This window comes from Phascolarctos cinereus, unplaced genomic scaffold (assembly GCF_003287225.1).
Source record: "Phascolarctos cinereus isolate Bilbo 61053 unplaced genomic scaffold, phaCin_HiC Scaffold_2;HRSCAF=192, whole genome shotgun sequence".
Lineage (NCBI taxonomy): Eukaryota > Metazoa > Chordata > Mammalia > Diprotodontia > Phascolarctidae > Phascolarctos > Phascolarctos cinereus.
In genome coordinates, this window is record NW_027555625.1 from 164,591,680 (window position 1) to 164,614,061 (window position 22,382).

Sequence of the window (22,382 nt, forward strand, 5' to 3'; positions counted from 1 at the left end):
TTCTGAATCTCAGGAATACATTTGGATTCCTCAGACACTGAACCGAATTACTTTTTCATGCCTATCTTTTTTACCTTCCTTTTTCTTTACTCCATAGCTCCCCATCCCTTTTCATTTTTTTTTCGCAATTTGCACTGTCTGACACGGTATTTATAATTAGAAACAAGATCCACTGGGTGTCCAATATACTGGAACTTTCTCCAGTAAACAGAAGCTCCTCTGCCTTATCACTATAAGTAGAAAGCCACCATAGAGAACTCCCATTTAGGAACATCTCTTATATTTTTGTATGAAAATAATGGTGGAGAAGGAACAAGGTGTGATTTGCCATCCTTTCTCCCCTACATCCTACATGGAGGACTAGCACCTTTGGGAGGGCTTGCCAAGCCCTTTTAGGGCTGCTAATCCATCTCTGGTATCTACCTGGTACTCGATTCTCACCTATGGCTCCAAGTGTCCAGTGGCCATACCGCAGTAAACCTCCTCAGCAGATGGGCTAAACCAAGTTGAGGGTAACCAATGAGCCTCAAACCTGTCGGTGAGTTAGGGGGTGTCTATCCCAAGCATGTGAAGACTTCCCAGGATGGAATGGGTAAATGAGAACGATTTGTTCCAATGGCCATGAAGGCAGCTGAAGCAGGTGCTGTGGAGTGCTTAGAACTTGATCAGATATAAAAGATGCCAAAGTTATCCACAGCATCCTGAGCCACTATCAGTCATCCTGACTTTTGTCTAATCACTGGACTTCAATAACTCTAGCAGAGAGAACGAGGCAGACAACTTTGTGCCAGCTCTGCCTCGATTAAACCCAATTTGTGGGCAAGTCAAGACATCACCCTGGGCTGTGGTTAGTTCTCTTCAAAAACACAAGGCAAATAACAACAGCATCCTACATTCTAGAGAAAGCTCTGAGTATGTAATAGAAGAGTGATCTAAGCGAAAGTCATTGGGTCTCTTTTTCCTTTTTGTAAATCATTAGCCTCATTTAGATGTAATATTTAAGGTTCCATCACAATGGAAAATACTGGCCTTTCTCTACACAATCTCTATTGGTTAGAAATATTGGGTAAATTATATTAAAACATTTTGGGGGGGTTTTCCCTACTATCCTATAAATTCTGCTAGAATGAGGGAGTATAAAACAAACAAACAAAACAGAGAAAATATTGCAAAAAGGTACACACACGGACTTGAGGAGTTATTCAAGATGTTTTCTACCAGTTACTTTTAAAATGCCAAATTAAAGAGTTTGAGAGAAAAACCCAAGTCTGTCCCTGATCATCATCATCTTGTATGTGGGCTCTACCCTTGGCTCTGATTGAACACCTGCAAAGAAAATTATCCCAGGGGAAGGGATCTAAATTATTAGCTGACACTGGATTTTGGCATCCTGGACTCTACCTCTCTAACAGTTCCAGAGCTCTCCCTCTTTGATCAGGAGTAATAACAGCTCATATTTTTAAGCAATTTAAGGTTTACAAGGGCATCCTCACAGCAACCCCAGAAAGCAGGCAATCTAAACAATACTGTTCTCTTTCCATATGAGGAAACTGAGGCCCAATTAGGTTCAATTCAATTCAAAAGATATTTGATGTAAGCGCCTGAGCATAGCATTGCTCTAGTTGCTGGCAGACATAGACAAAAATAAAAGGGTTCCTGCCCACAAGTAGCTTTCATTCCACTGAAGAAAGGCATAATGTGTTCAAAAGTATGCAATTTATAACCATAATCAAAAGGTAAAGTTGTAAAGTTGAAAATAATCTTTTCAAGCAATCTTGGTCTTCTTTATTTTCCTTCTCTTGTGGTTTCCTACTTTCTGTCCCCAGAATTAGATAGCCCACTATCTAGACTAAATATATCTCATTGTTGGTCTTTAGAAAATAAATTAGCCGACAGGATCCTTTAAGAATCCTTGCCCACTGAAAAGCATAACAATAAACTTTGCCACCTTGGCTTAAAGAAAATAAATAAATTAGCCTAGCTCTATATAGTGTTTCAGGTTTTTCTAGATAACACTTCTGTAACCCTTATCTCTGGGTACAGAAAACTCTAGTCAAAATAGATATACCCCTCTCTGTAATCTCTCCAGGGGGTAGCTTCTCCATTTTCTGTCCTCAGATTCAAGTAGTTTTCCCTCCCAGCTACTCAAACAAGAAAGATCCTTGGCCTTCTCCAAGAAATTCTCAGCCTACTCACATCCCCCCTCCCATAGCTTTTATACCTTCTGCCTCAACTTTCCACATCTTTCCCCTTCTTCTTGGTGATCTTGAGGCTTTAGCATGAGAATTATTCTCTTGCCTTTTGACCCATCCTTTCTGTCCAGATGGTGTTTGAAGCAATTTCTCAAGCCACTTGTATGATGAGAACTTAATTATAGTTGGCTTCTTTTACCTGTGGCCCTAGTTTGGCATCCAGATCCCCTCTTGTCTAGAGACCATGAAACTCTGTCTTAATATAGACTAAACTACCCTCTAGTGAGCCTGGTTCTTTCCATGTTGCTAGCAGCTGGCATAGCATCTTCTTTGGTTCTGAATTTCTCTTCCTGTTCAAAACCTTGTTCAATCTGATGATAGCTTTCTTACCCGGTTCCTAATTTACTGGTTGGATGGCAATGGACACACCCAAGACCAAATACCAATAGACACTTTCTATTGGCCCTCTCTCCCTTTGTCTATAGACTCAACCCACAAAAATCTTGGGTTCATGGCTTATCTGCCTCCCCTAGGGATTTACTTTGTACTCTCTGGGTTTTAAAATTTGAAAGAAAAAAAAAAGAACAACTACTTGGCACACCTCACTTTGCCCCACCCAAAAAGATATGGTTTGTCATTATTTTGTTAATGTTCTATAGGGAAACTGGGATTTTTCATTTTTCAAAAATACATAGCAGTCAGCAAGCATTTATTAAGCACTTACTATGTGCCAGGCACTGCTTTGTTTGCATAAAAGCAAACAGGCTTTGTTGCTGACAGATCTGCTTAGAGGCAGTAAAGTACAGAGAGAAAAAAAGCATTGGATTAGCAGTTAGAGGGCCTGGTTCAAATTCCACCTTTGTAATTTACTATCTGTATGACCTCAGGAAAGTCATACAATAACTTATCTGGGCCTCATCTGTTAAATGAGAGGCTTGGACTAGATGACCTCCAAGCTCCCTTTCAGCTCCAATCCTTTGTGATAATAAAAGAAGAAGGAAATAGGGCAAGATGGGCAGAGAACAATGATCTTTGATTTCTTCCTACTTTTGGTTTTAGATTAGATTCTTGTGTGCTAAACCAGAAAGGAGCTTTGGAATATATAACCCTAAATAAATTACTTTGTTATCTGTAACCAAGGGCTTCAATCTCCATTAGGGTTGATGGTTATCTGTAATAGAGAATTTAGATGCCCACAGAAATTGAAAAAAAATGTTTTAAGTCAGCCTGTGAGCATTCTGCCTGACTTTTGTTTGCTAGCTGGGATGGCTATGACTAAATTGCTATGAGCCTGCCCTGACCAGGCTGAGGTCTAGCACCACTGTACCAACTTAAACTGGAGATCAGGACAGGTTTGGAAGAGGAGAGATTTGATCCTTTTCAGAATGATGGAAAGTGTTACACAGTAAAGAAAGGAAAGGACAGGTATTCAGTTAGAGTTTAGGAACAGAGTTGAGACTTTCCAAAAAGGAGAAAGAGTTGGATGATCTGAGGAACAAGAAGTTGCTTGTCCTCCAAAAAATGAGGTGGATTGTTCTCCAAAGAATGAGCCACAAAAGCTATCAGGGGAGAGATCATCCAGGAAGAAGAAAGAAAAGAAGAGTAGTCATTGGTGATTCCCTGCTCAGGGAGCAGCTAGCTTTCATTTGGAAAAAGGGCCCAGGCTACCGAACTTTCATTCTCTGAACTCCACCCCTCCTTTCTAACCGCACTTCCCCAGCCACATTTCCACTAATTTTATGCATTGCCTTCCCATGTTTGAACGTAAATGCCTTGAGAGAAAGATCTGTCATTTTTCGTTGTTTTCATTTGTATTTCTATCGCTTAGCACAACGACTGGAACATAGTAATCAATTGATAAATTCTTGTTAACTTGAGATGGCTTAAATGGCCCTGAAGTTGTGAGAATAGGAGTGTGTAGCAGGGAGCAAAGTCCAGCAGAGACTTCATCCCTATAGCAACCAAAGCAACACTCAGCTGAGAATGAGTGCCCAGTAGTCACCACAAGGCCATCATAGTAATAATCCCAGCAGAAGTGCCATTAAGCCATCAGAACAATGGGCTAGTGGGTAAGCCATTACCACAAGACCAATAGGGACCAGTGGAGCAACAAGCCTAATGAAGATTTCATAAGCAGCAAAAAGGCCATGAAGGCAGTACAGTGACATCACCAGAAAATATTGGTTTTCACAGAGTCTCAGAGATGTGAGTTGGCACTACACACCTGTGCCCTGCTCAGGCATATTCCCCATCCATGTGATATTCATTATCTCTATTCATGCTTGCTGGCCCAAATAATGGTTATGTGCATTTATGGAAAAGTGTTCCCTAGATTTATGGAGAAAATATTCTATTATTCCTTTTCTTACTACACTATATCATCAAATGCCCTTGCTTTGAACTAATGCAGTACTGGATGACTAGAGAAAAGGGAAAAAAAAACATTGATGGAAGTTTTGGGACCATGGTTTTGAGTGAATGTTGACTGAGTACCCTGAACCCAGGTTACTCAAGTGGTAAGATGGTACTATAGGAACTATAATTCTCTAAATCTGGGCACTAGATTATGCCAATACCTGGGCTCTCTACTATTAGGTTTTGGGTTTTTTTTTCCTTTTGTTTATAGTGCAGTTCCCATTTTGAACTGTCACAAACTCCAACTAGAAGAACTGAAAGTCTACTGCTTTTGTCTTCCCTGCCCACCCTCCCCCATATAAGCCTTCCTTTCAAGTTGAAAGAAGCAAGTTCCTCATCAGTCTCCCATTAGTTCAAAGTCAGGAAGCTGTTGCCTAGTAACAATGTCTGGGCCCCTACCAGGCCTAGAGAGGAGAAGTAGAAAGGCCAGAGCATGTAACACAGGAGGAAGAACCATAGCAATATCAGCAGGCATTGTCCTACCACTTAAGAGAAGCTCCTGCTACAATACTAATAGGATCTTGAATGATCCTTGGAGTCAGAGTAAAATGTGGGTGGCTCTCACCTTTCTCTGCTTCCTTGAATTTCTTTTATTTTTACAACTGTAGGAAGTAGGGAGATAAAGAAACGGAAATAAGCTCAAGGTCTCTTCTGAAGCACATTTCTTTGAAAAGGATTAGAAAAAGAAGAGGAATGATGATAGAAACAATACTATTAAGAAGCCGCATGATAATTATGGGATACTTGGAGAAGTAATAAATCCAGTTAGATACAATCCAATCTAACAAAGATTTATTAAGCAACTACTATGTACAAGGTACAAAACAATGTGTTGGGGATACAATGACAAGATGAAAAAAAAGTCTCTGCTCCAAAAAAATGTACATTGATTTCCACTATTTTGCAGCTGTCCTTTTCATTTCATGCCTCCTACAGTACTTAACCTCTTTTTGTTTTGTTTGATTTTTACTAGCCTTTAAATCCACCTTGTAACTGCATCCAAGTCCACCATAGGTTGGTAGGAAAGGATGAGAAAAGTGTTTCTTCTCTCCCACGTCTTATTCTGACTGTTTCTAGTTATTCCCCTCTCTCCACTTAATCTTAAATCATTCAGGTATTTTTAATTGACTTTCTCCTCCATTATTTATACTGGGTGCCTTCCCTATTCCACAATCCTAGGATCACATTTGCCATCTTCCTGTCCATATTTTCCCAGACCCCTGGCCCCCAATATTTTTCCTTTGCCCACAACCTTTCAGAAAAGGGAGAGATTTGTGAGGATATATGTATGTATATATGTGTATATGTATGTATAGTATACTATACTACATATAGTACATATGTACATGTATGTGTGTATGTATGTATATACATATATCCCAGTGTGTGTATGTATATGTGCATATACATACATACACACACACACACACACACACACACACACACACATACACTGGGAAAAGCAGGATATTCCAGGTAGAGAAAACATACAGAAGGCATGAAATTTCAGGGGTTAGTGAGAAGATCAGCCTGGCTTTAGCTGGTGCTACAATAGAAAAATATATGAATATAAAAAGGATTTGTGATTTTGTGAGCTTGAGAAACTCCTGGTATGGAAACTCCTTCTGCCAAAATGCAGATCACAACTCACAAATGCTTTGTTATAACATACAAAGGTTTTGGTCAGCATCACATAACTAATAAATTTAGGAGGCAGAATTTAGGTCCAGGTCTTTTAGTTCCAAGCCTCATGCTCCATCCATTGAACCACACTGTTTTTCTAGGGAAATAAATTTAGATAAGTGGAATAGGGCCATATCATAGACCAAGGTCAAGGATTTTAGGCTTGATTCAGTAGAAAATGGGTTTGGGCAAGTAAATGATATGATAAAATTAGTATTTTATAGAATCACAAAAATCTCAGAGTCAGAAGGGGCCTCAAAAGCTTTCTGACTTGTTACTCTCCAGTTTGCGGATGTCCTTCCTGAAATGTGGTACCCAGAACTTTTCCAAGCATGACCTGACCAGGGCAAATTCAACAGGGTTATTTATCACTCCCTAATTCTGAGCATTATTCCTTTCAGTGCAACCTAAGATTATATAAGGTTTTCTGCTTGCCATATCCTACTGCTAATATATTTCAATCAATCAATAAACATTTAGTTAAGTACCTACTATGTGCCAGGCACTGTGCTAAGCACTGGGATTCAAAAAGAGGGAAAAAACTAGACTCTACCTTGAAGGAGCTTGAAATCTAATGAAGTTTGAAATCTACTAAAGTCCCTAAATGTTTTTCAAATTGCTTTCTGGTTATTCTATCCCCATTTTATAGTTGTAAAATTGATTTTTAACCCAAGTGCAAGATTTTATATATCTATCTCTACTAAATTTCATCTGATTAGAGCTGATCTAATCTAATCTAGCCTATTGGAATTTGATAATCCGCAATCTATGCCATCATCCAAAAAACTGATTTAAAAGGTTGACTAGCACAAGGAGGCCTAGGACACTCCAGCAGAGACCTTCTAAATTAACATGCACCCATTAAAGTCCACTATAAGGGACCATTCAAAAATTTCTGAATCTATCTAAGTACAATTGAATGTAGAATAAATTTGAGGTGGGGTTGGAAGGAACCTAGAGTCTGAGGCAAGCTAAGAGGCAGTTAGAACAATATGGGTTAGATGAGATAAAGCTATGGAATAGTGTAGTAGCAATGGAAATGAAAAGGTAAAAAGGGGTATGAAACATTTTGAAGGAAAAATTGAGATCATTTTTGATTGGTTGAATAAATGGGGATAGAAAGAAATATGAGTCAAAGCTGATTCAAAGGTTTTGAGCCTGGGTAACTTGAGAACTCACAGTTCCATTGACAGTGACAAGAAAATTGTGTGAAGGAGATGGCTTGTGTGGGAGCAGGAGATAATAAATTTGGTTTGGGATCTGTTGAGTTTGAGGCAAGGCAAAAATATCCAAGGAACAACTCACTTAGCCAGTCAGCATCCACTCCTACCAGTATAATATCACTGTCAGTAACAGCTAACCAATTGATTTAAACCATTTTCTTCCCCTCCCACAAACAGCCACCCCAATTTCTTAGTTTTCATTTAGCCATCCAACTTATTCCCAATCCATTTGATTATACTATTGTCTAATTTTACCTCTTCACTAAGTCCTCAAGAAAAGTATGAAATATCTTATCACAAGTATTGCCAAAATCTAAGTATAACCACAGCATTTCCCTCACCTACAAGTTTAATAATCTTGTCAAAAAAGGAAATGAGCTTAGTTTGGAATATCTATTCTTGATTTCTTTGTAACCATTTATTCCCTTTTTATTCAACCATCTCTATAATCATCCATTCTAGAATTTTCTCAAGAATTGAAATCAGGCTCACTAGCATGTAGTTTGCACACTCTGTTCTCTTCATATATTCTGTGATCTTTCAAATATCACTGACTCAGTGGCTCAGCAGTCACATCTTGCCAGTGTTTCAGGAACGAAGGCCAAGTGTCTTGAATTCATCAAGATGATAGTACAAAGAAAGACCAACAGGGGGCTGATGCCTAAGATCATTAAGAAAATAGGTGGTCTTTCTTTGTACTATCATCTCAAGTGGAAAAATCAATCATTCTCCTTTGCAGAGAAAATAGAAACAAAAGAATTATGCAGTTCTGTCTCATCTCAAATATCAGTTACCATTTACCCATCAACCCCAAGTAAATGTCTTGTACCTCTTTTTATCTCCACATTTCTCCCAATATAGCTTTTTTAAAAGTCCTCCTTTTTGTTTTCCTTAGCTTCTCTAGCCAGCCTCAACTCATTCTGAACTTTAATATTCTTCATATGACTTTATTTTCATGAGACTGTGAAAAATGCTTATATTAATCTTCTGGAACCTGGACTTGCTTCTTCTATCTTCTGCATGTCTTTTTGTTAAACCTAGGTTGGTTGGTCAATTCCCCATGCATCCACATTGATCTCTTCAGACCAAACCCACTTTTCTTCCTTGAGGGGAACTGTTTCCTTTCATTTCTTCAAATTTTCATTCTTGAGCATTACCTTCCCTCTTAGGTTGATATTCTTTGAAGCATTTTACTCCATGAGATCTTTTCTTTCCTCTGAACGTGTTTCCCAAACTCTTGGGTGCGTATTGGATTAGGCCTATATTTCCTCACCTTTTTCACAAACCCAAGGATGGAGTGGTCACTTATCCCAAGTTTAACACCATTTTCAACCCAGCAACCAGTTCTTTCCTGTTAATGAGCATCAGGAGCACAACAGAATTTCTCTTTGTTGGTTCCTCCACATTATGAAGGATGAAATTCTCACTAAGGCATGTCAATCTCTACTTTTGACAAAGAGATCTCTAGCTGATGTCTGAATAATTGAAGTTCCTCATCACTGTTATATAATTCCCCTGTGCCAGATTTTAACTTCTCCCTATCTATTTCCTTTTTCTGTCTAGAAAGTCTTTAGTATACTTCAATGACAAAATCACTTCTGTTTCTTCCTCCTTTGACCTTCATCCAAATACTTTTTATCATTCTTCCCACTTCTAATTCCTGGTTTTCTCATACAGGCATACTTTCTTAATATATAATGCTTCCCTACTCCCACTTTTACCTTTCCTTTTTCTTTTTAAAAAAGTATAGCCATCCACATCTATGGCCCAGTTGTGGATTTATCCCACCAAGTCCCAGTGATATCTGTGAGATCAGATTTCCCACTTGCACTGGGAGCTCGCTTTCCTTTTATTTGTTGCCTAGATTTTGAGTATTTATTTTTTTATAAATGAGGTTGTGGTTTTACTATCCAGGTTCCTTTCTAGGATTTTGTTTCCTGTGAAACTGTAGATGTTGCAGATATTCTTCTTACTTCTTTGTGGCTACTCTTTATAAAATCTAGCTTAGAGAGTAAACATAGCTGGTCTCCCCTCTTCTTTTAGTTTAAAGCCTTTTTGGTTAGGTTTGCAACACACTTGGGAGATGCATTCTTACCTTACAATTTCTTTGTTAGATGTGCTCCATCTCTGGCAAAGAACTTTGAACCCTGTATTGTAAATTGTGATCCAGAAATCCAAATACCTAAAGTGGTAAATTGTCATCCATTTTAATAAGTCTTGGATATATGTCCCAAGAAAACAATAGACCTCCCTATTGTTATCAGATAGATAAATAGCTCCCTCAATACCCCTCAGCATGGAATCCCCAATTACTACTACTGCTACTGTTACTACTACTACTACTACTACTACTACTACTACTACTACTACTACTACTACTACTACTACTACTACTGGAGTTGCTGCTGCCACTGCTGCTACTGCCACTGCTACTGCTGCTGCTACTGCTCCTGCTACTGCTACTCTTCCCTTTTCCCTCTATTCCTTACTGGATGAAGTAAGATCTCTAACATCTATCCTTTCCTCTCCACTTTCCTTTCCACTAACAAGTGCCTTTTTCTTGGGTTATTTATTCCCAATAGCCTTACATTTGGTCTCCTGGCCTTGAATTTCTTCCCTTTCCCATCCATCCTTCAAGAAGCTGCCAAAGTGATATTCCTAAAGGATAGGTCTGACCAAGTCACTTTGAAGCTCGAAAGACACTGTTCATTCCCCATTACCTCCAGGATAAAATGCAAGCTGTTATTTATGGTATTTAAAGTCTTTCATTATCTGGCTTCAATATACCTTTCCAAGCTTACTACCCATTATTGCCCTTAATTCACTATACAGTTCAGCTAATATGATATATTTGATGTTTTTACTCTCATGACATTTCATCTCTCATCTTCCACCCTTATGAAGGATCAGGAAGGGCTTCCTAGAAGGTAGGACATGAGCTGAACCTTAAAGAAATTAAAGGATCATAAGAGGCAGAGGTAAGAAAGGAGTATGTTATAGTTATTGGGAGGGGTCAGCCTGGGCAAAGGCAAGAGATGGAATGACACATACAGGGAATAGAGAGTAAGGCTGTACATGAAAGGAGAATAATGTGAAAAAAGAAAGATAGACTAGAGCCAGATTGTGAAGGATTTTAAATGCCAAATTGAAGAGGAATCTACACTACTTTGTTTAGCAAAGTATTTCTTTATAAATAATCAATCAATAAACAATTATTTATTAGGTACCTACTTTGGGCCAGGCATTATGCTAAGCACTGGGAATATAAAAAGAGGGAAAAGGTAGTCCTTTCAGTGAAGGAGTTTACAATATAATAGAGGCAACAATAAGAAAACAAATATATACAAAGTAAGTTACATACAGGATAAGTAGGAAATAATGAACAGAAAAAGTCACAGAATTAAGAGGGATTGAGAGGCTTCCCATAAAAAATGAGATTTTAGTTGGGATTTAAAGGAAGTCAGGGAAGTCAGGCAAAGCTGAGGAGGGAGAACATTCCAAGCATAGAGGACAACCAGGGAACATGCCCACAGCTGAGAGATAGGGCATCTTGTTCCTGGAACAGCCAAGAGTCCAGTGTCACTGAATTGAAGAGGATGTGGAATGGAGCAAGAGGTAAGAATAGTGGGAATACAGGAGATGATGGCTGGGTTAGGTCTTGACTATGCTTCTTACTACCCATGTGACCTTTTGCAAGTCACTTCTCCTCTTGGTCCTCAGTTTCCTGTGAAATGAAGGGGTTTGACTAAGTAACCTGGAAGTTCCCTTCCACCTCTAAATCCTTGATCCAACAATCCTATGATTTGTCTAGAACCATATATATAGTAAATGTCTAAGGAAGAATTCCACCCAGGTCTTCTAGACTCCAAATCCAGCACTTCATCCACCATTGCACTCAAGGACAAGCTCAATTAATATTTTTGGCAAAAACACAGCACAACCTTCTGAAAACAGGCTTTCTTGTGCTTAACAGCTATAGAGTTGGGTCAGTGATTTCATTGTTGTTGAGTATTAGGTCAAGGAAGCACAGGAATCATGAGAAAATTGTCATCCTATCCTGTGCCAAGAAACAAATAATGACAATATCTACGTAGGAAGAAAAGAAGTAGATATGATCTTGAGATAGGTATCCTACTGAATAATGATGTAATACTAATAGTGTGAAACATAAAGCATAGGTCTGCTGTGGGATTTCATATTATATTTGTGCAAATAATAATACTAGCTAACATTTAGATATAATGATCTATCTCTCAACTCAGGGCATTTTCACTAGCTGTCTCTCAAGCCTGGTGTGCCCTTCTTCTTTATCTCTCCCTCCTGACTTCCCTGGCAAAAATCCCATCTATTATAGGAAGCCTTTCCCAATCTTCCTTAATTCTAGTGCCTTCCCTCTGTTGATTAATTACGATTTTTCCTGTATATGGTTTGTGTCTTTTGCCTTTCTTTGTATCCCCACTGCCTAGCAAATTGCCTAGCACAAAGTAGGAGCTCAATAAATGTTTATTGACTGATAATAGTCTTAAAATTTGCAAAGTGATTTACATATATTATCTCATCTGACTTCTCTCAACAATCCGGTTGAGGTTACATGGTATTATTACCTCCATTTTAGAGGTTAAGTGATTTACCCAGGATCGTTAACTTAAGTATCCAACACTCTGGCCACTACATCCCCTAGATGACTCTTTAATAATAGCTAGCACTTATATAACACTTTAAGGTTTGGAAAGAACTCTACATACATGTCTCATTTGATTCCCACAACAATCCTGCGAGGTAGATAGAATGATTATCCCAGTTTTACAAATAAAGATTGAGATTGAGAGAGGTTAATTGACTTGCTCAGGGTCACACAATTAGTGTGTCCTAGGAAGGATTTTAATTTAGGTCTTCTTGACTCCAAATCTAGTGTTCTATCCACCATGGTACCTAGCTGCCAAATTATATTTCAGATCAGAACATATGCCATGCATATGCATCTTTAGGCAACCCATAACTATTTCTGGGGCCAATAAATGCAGGATTTCTGTATACAGCTCTGTGACCTCTGCACACTACAAGGGAAAACTCACAGATTTTCCAAGGAGACTGGTATCCATAAAGTACATTGACAATTCAGCTTCCCTTTACATTAAAACAAAATGAAATTTAAAAATAGAATAGTCAGTCTCTATGGCTTTTTTGGAAACTTTTTTATACTTAAAAATAACCCTACATAACTCTCAGAAATAAACAGCAAACCATAGATTCTTTTCCTAAACACACAATTAGAGAAAATATTATATCATTGTATTAATTTTTATAATTAAACCATTAATAGAATGCCAAAAAATCTTTAGAATACCAAAAATTCTATCATAAAAACTGGTCAAGTGAAATCATGATAGGATATTAATAATTTCTCATTTATTAGGGTTCTTTAAATCCAAAAATCTTTTATTTTTGTCCCTAGGATCATAAGTCTATGATAATGTTCAAAGCTAGTCTAGAAAAAAAAGAAAGAATGAGTCCTGAATTTCTTCATTTGACAGGTACAAGAAGCTAATGTCATCTGACACAGAAGGCTGATTGGCTACTGAATGAAGAAACTGATGCTATTTCTAAATTCCAAAAGTTGTTCCTATTCAAAGCTAACTAAATATTACCAGCTCCCTAATCAGTATATCAGCATAAAGAGGTTTGAAAGACCATTTTGATGAAAGAAGAAAACTAAGCAATGACATCTTAGAAAATAATAATCTGTAGCTATTGGAATGGATATTTCTTGTTGGAGAGCAGTAGCAAATAATGTTGGATATGTAGGAGTAGGGCTACATCTTGGAGAGCCTTTAAACCTAGGCAAAGGAATTTAGACTTGATTCAGTAGGCAGTAGGGAGCTATTGTATGGTTTTTAGCATAAGAGAAACATGATGAAAGAATGCTTAAGGAAAAATTAGTTCAGCATCTGTATTTAGGAAGGATTTTAGGGCAAAAAGTGAAATTATTCCAGCTGGAGATTATTATACTAACCTTGGCATGAGGCAATAATGATTTGGATTGGGGTGGCAGCAGTAAAGAAGAAAAGAGAGGGATAAATTAGAAGACAATGAAGCAGAATGGCATTGGTGATACAAAATGGGTGCGTGTTGACCCAATAACATTAGAGGTCAAGTTATGGGGGCAGTGGATCAGACCAGGTCATGGGGGTGGGGAATCTGCAGCCTCAAAGCCACATGTGGTCCTCTAGGTCCTCAAGTGTGGCCCTCTGACTGAATCCAAACTTCACAGAACAAATCCACACCTAAGAACATAGAAGACCACACGTGGGCTCAAGGCAATAGGTTCCCCACCCCTGGACCAGGAGTTCATACTAGAAGGCTGAAGTTCACAGTACCAGGAGAACTACAGTATATATGAGTCGAAGTATAGTATAAGATGTGCACTAGCCCTGGAGTCCAAAGACTTAAGCTTGGATACTTGCTCTCCAGAGTCATGATATCTGGATAAGTCATTTACCTACATCAACCTTAATTTCTTCATCTATAAAATGAGGATAATAATACTTGTACCTGATGCCTCACAGAATTGTGAGTAAAGTGTTTTGTCTACCTTAAAGCATTATAATATTATAAGCTATATTATAGAGTAGTCTTATCCATTTTTAGGGTTTTATATAACATCTCTATGCATATGACTTCTAAATGTACACAATTCCAATTCTGACCTTTCTCCGAAGATCCAGACTCTCATCAATTGATCAACCAGCATTTATTAAATGCCTACTATATCTGACCATGACACGTTCTATTTATTAAATACCAGTATCTTCCTTTTGCTTCCAGGATCAAATATAAAATCTTCTGTTTGACTTCTAAAGCCCTGCATAACCTGGCTGCTCCCTACTTTTTCAGTCTTCTTATACCTTATACTTCTCCATATAGGATCCAGTAACTCTAGCCTTGTTACTCTTTCTTACAGAAGACACTCCAGCTCTCAACTATGCCTGGAATTCTTTCCCTTCTCATTTCTGTGTCTTACCTTCCCTTGCATCTTAAAAGTCTCCATTAACAGCAAGAGATAGAAAGAGAAATTTCATTACAAATACCGTGGACATTATAAAATATTTAGGAGTCTACTACTGAAACAAGCCCAGGAACTTTATGACCACAATTACAAAACACTTTTCACATAAATAAAGTCAGATCTAAATAATTGGAAAAACATCAATTGTTCATGGGTAGGCCAAGCTAATATAATAAAAATAACAATTCTACCTAAGCTAATTTACTTATTCAGTGCCATACCAATCAAACTGCCAAAAAATTATTTTATAGAGCTAGAAAAAATAATAATGAGATTGATTTGCAGTAACAAAAGGCCCAGAATATCAAAGGAACTAATGAAAAGAAATGCAGTTCCAGATCTTGAATTGTATTGTAAAGCAGCAATCATCAAAACTACTTGGTACTGGCTAAGAAGTAGAGTGGTGAATCAGTGGAATAGGTTAGGTATGCAAGACACAGTAGTCAATGACTATAGTAATCTACTATTTGATAAACCCAAAGACCCCAGCTTCTGGGATAAGAACTCACTATTTGACAAAAACTTCTGGGAAAACTGGAAAAGAGTACAGCAGAAATTGGGCATAGGCCAAAATCTCACACCATATACCAAAATAAAGTCAAAACGAGTTCATGATTTAGATATAAAGGCTGATATTATAAGCAAACTGGTAGCATAAGGAATAGTTTACCTGTCAGATTTATGGAGAACAGAAGAATTTATGACCAAGCAGGAGATAGAGAACATTACGAAAAGCAAAATAGATACTTTTGATTACATTAAATTAAAAAGTTTTTGCACAAACAAAGCTAATGCTTTAGAAGCAGAAAGCTGGGAAAGAATTTTTACAACCAGTGTTTCTGATAAGGGTCTCATTTTTAAATATATAAAGAACTAAGTCAAATTTATAAGAATACAAGTCATTCCCCAATTGATAAATGATCAAAGGATATGTACAGGCAGTTTTCAGGTGAAGAAATTAAAGCCACCTATAGTCATATGAAAAAATTCTCTAAATCAATCACTATTGATTAGTGAAATGCAAATCAAAACAACTCTGAGGTACCACATCACACCTATCAGATTGGCCAACATGAGAAAACAAGTAAATGATAAATGTTGGAGAAGATATGGGAAAATTGGAACACTAATGCATTGTTGGTGAAGTTGTGAAATGATCCAACCATTTTGGAGAGCAATTTAGAACTATGCCCAAAGAGCTATAAAAATGTGCATACCTTTTGACCCAGTAATAGCACTTCTAGGGTTGTATCCCAAAGAGATCATAAAATGGGGAAAAGACCCTCATACAAAAATATTTGTAGCAGCTCTTTTTGTTCTGGGCAAGAATTGGAAATTGAGGGGATGCCCATCAATTGGGGAATGGCTGAAAAAGTTGTCATATATGAATGTAATGGGATACTATTGTGCTATAAGAAATGATGAGCCAGCAGGCTTCAGAAAAACCTGGAAAGACTTGTATGGACTGATGCTAAGTGAAGTGAGCAGAACCAGGAGAACATTGTACTCAGTAACAGTTGTGATGACTAACTTTGATAGACTTAACCCTTCTCAGCAATGCAAGGATCTAAGACATCTCCAAAAGTCTCATGATGGAAAAAGCTATCTACATCCAAAGAAAGAACTATGGAGTTTGAATGCAGAGAGAAGCATACTATTTGCCATTTTTTCTTTTGTTTTGTTTTGTTTCTCTTTCCTGTGGTTCCTCCTATTGGTTCTAATTCTTCCTTACAACATGACTAATGTGAAAATATGTTTAATAGGAATGTATATGTAAATCCTATATCAGATTGCATACCATCTTGGAGAGGGAGGGGGAGAAAAATTTTAAACTCAAAAGCATATGGAAGTGATTGTTGATAAATCAAAATAAATTAATAAAAAATTTAAAAAAATAAAAGACAAGAAAAAAGTCTTGGTTAAAATCCTATCTTCTAGGAAAAGTCTTTACTGGTCTTTCTTCCCTGTGTAATTATTTCTAGTTCATTCTATGTGTGTCATGTTGGTACCTAGTTGTTTTCATGTTGTCTCCCCCAATTAGATTGCAAGCTCCTTGAGGGCAGGGATTATTTTTACTTTATATTCTTGATCCACAGCACAGTACCTGACATATAGTAGGCAATTAATAAGTGCTTGTTGACTTGACTTGCACTGGGTTGGGTTATAGGGCTGTGACTATGTACAAACAAACTATACTCAAGATATTCATCAATAGAGGGAAGGGCCTTCAGCTTCCATACAAGTATTTTAATCACTTTCTCTCCCTCTCTCTCTCTAACACATATACATATAAATATGTATTTACATATGTGTATATATGTATATACACAAATATATATACATAAATACATATTTCTATGTGTAATGTGTATATACAGGCATATATACATATTCATATATATGTGTGAGTATATATGTATATAACAGACTTTATTTCATGTCCCAGAAAGAATGCCAAAATATTAGAGCCCTTACACAATGAAGACATTTTTCCACTTCTCTGATGAGTCATACCTTCACTTAGAAGACTTTCTGTCACCCTTTGGTTGGGACTCTCCAAGAAAAGAAATGACATGCAGTGACACTGACTTACTCATAGCTGAACGAGATATACTCCATCTCTCAGCTCTAGGCATTTTCTCTGGCATGGAATGCTCTCACTCTTCATCTCTGCCTCCTAGGTCCCCTGGTTTCCTTCATGTCCACCAAAAATCTTATCTCCAGGAAAGCTTTCTCAATCTTTCTTAATTTTAGTGCCTTCTCTCTATTGGTTATTTCCTACTTTTCTTTTATGTATCTTGTTTGTACATGTTTTTCTGCATGTTGTTCCCCCCCCCCCATTAAATTGTGAGCTCCTTGAGCTCTTGTTTTTTGTCTTTCTTTGTATCTCTGGTACTTATAGCACAGCACATATGGTAGGAACCTAATAAATGTATATTGATTCATTTGACCTACGGAATTGGGGATGCAGAGACAGTTAGATATATATACCATCTAAACAACTAGAACCAGTAAGGTATGTTTGCCTTTAACTAACTTTTCTTCTGTTTTTACTTTTCTAAACTTTGACTTACTTCTTCACATTTCACTGACTTCCTTATCTACACTTATCCTACCTTTTGATAATTGTGTCTTACCCTGTAATCTCTATGTTAGTGCTAGGCCACCTGTAGTCTGATCTTCTTTGACTGCTGCACTTCATCCGTCCTTTATATCCTCTAATATCTACAACTGTGGGGGTTTTTTTCCTCATTCTATTGCATCGAATATTTTGTTCTTACTCTATATCTATACCTGCTATTTGCTGTAATTTGTCTCAAAATCTGCAATTAACCAAAACTTTCATATATTTGTCATAGCATTGGCAATTTTTAAAAAACACATGAAGTATACTTATTTTGCAGGTGATACTTGTCACGTTACCTGTTTCCTTGATTCAGAATGCATAAACATAATTAAGCTAAACATCTTTTTGGAATGAAAATCTCTGATTTAAAGATTAGTCATTTATAGACAGTAAAGAGAAGATTCTAGTAGAAAGCACAGTCTGATACTCTATAAAGCAGTAAAGAAACTTAAACATGTTCATCTTAATATCTTCTCATCTGTTTTCAGTGCTTTACTCGAGTTATCTTTTTCAGAATTTAACATTAGATTTATTTTTTCCATGGGCACTCTAGGAACCTTATTTTATTCTCTCCATTTTAAAATTTGTCATTGTATAGTTGTTTCAGACTTGTCTGACTCTTCGTGACTCCATTTGGGGTTTTCTTGGCAAAGACAATAGAGTAGTTTTCCATTTTCTTCTCCAGCTCATTTTACAGTTAAGGAAACTGAGGCCAACAGGGTTAAGTGACTTGCCCAGGGTCAAGTCACACAGCTAGTAAGTGTCTGAGGCCAGATTTTAATTCAGGTCTATCTGGCTCCAATCCTGGCGGTCTATTCACTGTGCCCCTAGTTTCCCATGTCCCTCTAGCTCATTTTATAGATGAGGAAACTGAGGCAAATAGGGTTCAGTGACTTGCCCAGGGTCACACAACTAGTAAGTGGCCAGACTTGAACTCATGAAGATGAGTCTTCCTGACTCCAGACTTGACATTCTATCCACTGGGCCACTTAGCTGCCTATATTCTTTCCATAACCACCTATTTCCTTAGCTACCCTACATATTCTTTAAAATCAAGTCTAACAGGTATGTTCCTTTGGAATTTATGTGCATACTTAAATTTTACTACTCTCTGAATGAATCAATCAATCAGTACACAAACATTTATTAAGCACTCACTATGAGGCAGTATCTCTGCTAGGTGCTATGGGTACACATACCAAAGTAAGAGTCTTTGTAATCATGCAGCTTAAGGACTACTGGAAGGAGACAACATGCTTGCAGATACGTGAGGATTGAGACAAAATGTATTTACAGTGTTTGGAGGATGGGCACCAAAAATTGGAGAAATCAAGAAAGCCCTCCAGAAGAGGAGGCGGTACTTGAGCTGCTCCTTGAAGGCAGCTAGGAGGGTGAGGAAGGAAAGCCTTCCAGGCACAGCCTATGCAGAATCCTCAAGGTAGGACAGGGAATGGCCCCTTGAGCAAGGAGGCCAGTTTGGTTGGAGCACAAGTGCATCAGGGGGCATAATGTATACTCTGAATGGAAAGGTAAGGCAGAGACAGATTGCAAAGGACTTTTAAGTGAGAAGCAGAAAAGTTTGTATGTTATCCTAGGAACAACAGACTTCCTAAAGCCTCTCAAACACAAGATTTTCATCATTGTACATTTAACCAATATCACAGCAGTGGTGGCCCTGATGACAACACATGTCAGTGTGAAGTTGATCAATAATCATCCCAGTGGAGGGCATGTTCCATTTTTATTAGTGTGTGGTTTTGGGGTAGTGGGGAGTATAGCAGAACAACCAGAGATCCAAGGGGTTTAGATTTGGAAAGGAAGCTACAGGGCCAAGATGCAGATGCAGGAAGGTCAAGTGGAGGGATGGAAGAAAGGGAGGGCTGGGCCCTGGCTCTGCAACAAAAGACAAGGAAAGGAAAAGGAATTGAGATTTTGCGCTATGGCAAAGTGTGCATTAAGGCAAGGACAGATGCACTCAGACATGTTGGTGCGAATGGACTGGAACAGAAAGCTGACCAGGAATCCAGCAGCCATGGAAGTTAGAAGAGGACCAGAACCCACTCCATAGCACCTTTCTTTCCTCTGCTTCCTGTGAGCAGTCCCTGGGGGAGCCTCCATTTAGGTGTCTGGCTGTTCCCTTCGTGTAGAAGGGTAGAGGAGGGAGGTTCAACCCCCCTGGCTGCTGACATCACTACCTGAAAGTACAAAATCTATTCCTTTAAATGCTTATTTATGTTACTATATTGTGATAGGACTACTATCTACAAGGATTTCCCTGATTCCCTGCAAATGATTCAGGCTGGTTTTTCCCAGAAAGGTGACAAAATTGACCCTGGGACTTGATTAGTCCAGAGGACTGAGGAGACTAAGGCTTCTGCCTGAAAGTACAAGCCTATTCCCTTAAATGCTTGTTTATGTTATTATATTTTCTATATTATGATAGAACTACTTATCTACCAGGATTTCCCTGATTCCCTGCAAGTGAGTCAGGCTGGTTTTTCCTACAGGGGTGACAAAGTTGATTAGTCCAGGGGACTGAGGCTTACACTGCACCTCCCCTGGTGGCACACTGTAGGTGACCTTTGGGCATATTGACCTCACTTCCCGGTCACCTAAGGGCATAAAATGCCCTGCCAACATGGAATTGGGACCCTTCAGATATGGTGGATGGCCTAACACCAGGCAAGTTACCACATTCTTCCCTGTTGACCAAACAGGGGACCCATTTCTATTCATTCTAAGGGATGCAGTAACTTTATTGAATATACTTTCTATGCCATAGCTAAATAAATTTCTTTTGCTTTTGAATGATATTATGTGTTTTTCATTTTGTTTCAAAATGAAACCTAAATTAAAAGGATACTGACCTATACTGACCACATTGATGTAATAGGGGGAGGGGACTAATTTTACTCTCCACCCCAGAGTTCCAGGTGGCACAGTAAAAACAGAGCTGGACCTGGAATCAGGAAGACCTGAGTTCAAGTCCAGCCTCAGACACTTACTAGCTGGCTGGCCCTGGGCAAATCACCCTACCTGCACTGGGCTGGGAACCAGGAAGACTCCTTTTCCCAAGTTCGAATATGGCCTCAGACACTTACTACGTGTGGGACCCTGGCAAGTCACTTAGCCCTGTTTGCCTCAGTTCCTCATCTCTAAAATGAGCTGAAGAAGGAAATGGCAAAACACTCCATTATCTTTGCCAAGAAATCCTCAGATGGGGTCACAGAAAGTCGGACACACTGAACAACTGAACAATAACATAAATGCACAGTTTGGGATTAAAGAGGTAAAGTTAACCAAAAAGTGACAGGAGATTAAGGTTGAGTTGGATAGCCAGTCAATTATAGAGAAATTTTCTGTAATATTGGTAATCTCAACTATCAATATCTACTAGACCCATTTATGACCTTGGAGAGAGATTTAATAAGGAAATGAGGCAGTAGCAATGAGTGGCATGTTTGTTCAGGTAACTACCCCTCACACAGTGAACCCCCACCCCAATATTAGCATTCTTATTTGCACAACCAAATTTTTTCCAAATCATGATCCTGCAGAATACTAAATTATACAATCATATCAAACATATTTATTTAGTCCTCAAAATATACAGGGTACCCCCAAAAGTCTTTGTACAACTGGAAGCTTTAAAAGTTTACAGTGAGCCATTGTAAAGCACTTCAAGTACATACATAGGGTGTCCCAAATATCTTAGTGCAACTAAGCTGTAACAGCTATTAAGCTATAGTTACTAAATACTTGTTACTAAGCTATATTTATTAAAGTTACAACTGTACTAAGACTATTGGGACCTCTTGCATATGTACTTGAAATGCTTCATAAAATCAATAGTTGATTAGTTAAATTAATTGCATTTCTTCAGAATATGTCTGCTTTTTCCTCTTAAACTGACAAGTCACTTGCTACTGAAATGAAGCTATACATTTGGATACATTTACCTATTTTTTCAGAAGAATCTGTCTTTACCTACCTTTTCAGCAGTCAATAGCTGCCTTGCAAAGGGAAAGGAACCAGAAGGGAAGGAGCTAAAGATAAAAGACTACTGCTGAGTGCTGAAATTTAACAGTGAGAAAAAACCAGGTACCAGCAGTGAAAAAAAATCATTCAGTGTCTTAAGTCCTAGTCCATGATATTAAGGATAATGTGAGAGAAATTATAACTTGCCCTTAAAGCACACACTTGTTACACTTTGGGCAGAAAGAAGTGACGATAATATAGATGAGGCCAATTATCCAAAATTGGATAATTGAATATTATAAAATATAATAATATACAATATGGAAAGAGAAGAGAGGAGAGGAGAGGAAAAAAGAGGAGAGGAGAAATGAAAGGAAAGAAGAGAAGACAAGAGAAGAGAGGAGAACAGAACAGAAGAGAACAGAAGAGAATTGGATAATATCTGGGTGTCATAAATGCAAATGTCTGTTCAGGAAATTAGTATCATAATGTTTTAAAAAATTAAATAACATTACATGTAGTTAATTTTGTCATTAAACAATGAAGCAGAGTTGACATGATGAAATATAGTAGAAAAGCTATTTTTAAAACAATTTTATTTTCCCCCAATTTGTAAAAACATTTTTATTTAAAGTTTTGAGTTCCAAATTCTACCCCTCCTTCACTCCCTCCCTCCCCTCCCCCTTCTCTTAGACAGT

At 38.0% G+C, this 22,382-nt stretch overlaps 1 protein-coding gene across 3 annotated transcripts in view; it reads left to right on the plus strand.

The window, feature by feature from the left end:
- SEL1L2 (SEL1L2 adaptor subunit of SYVN1 ubiquitin ligase) overlaps window positions 1-22,382 on the plus strand; it is a 164,380-nt gene that overhangs the window by 3,815 nt on the left and 138,183 nt on the right. The gene's annotated exons all lie outside the window — the stretch shown is intronic.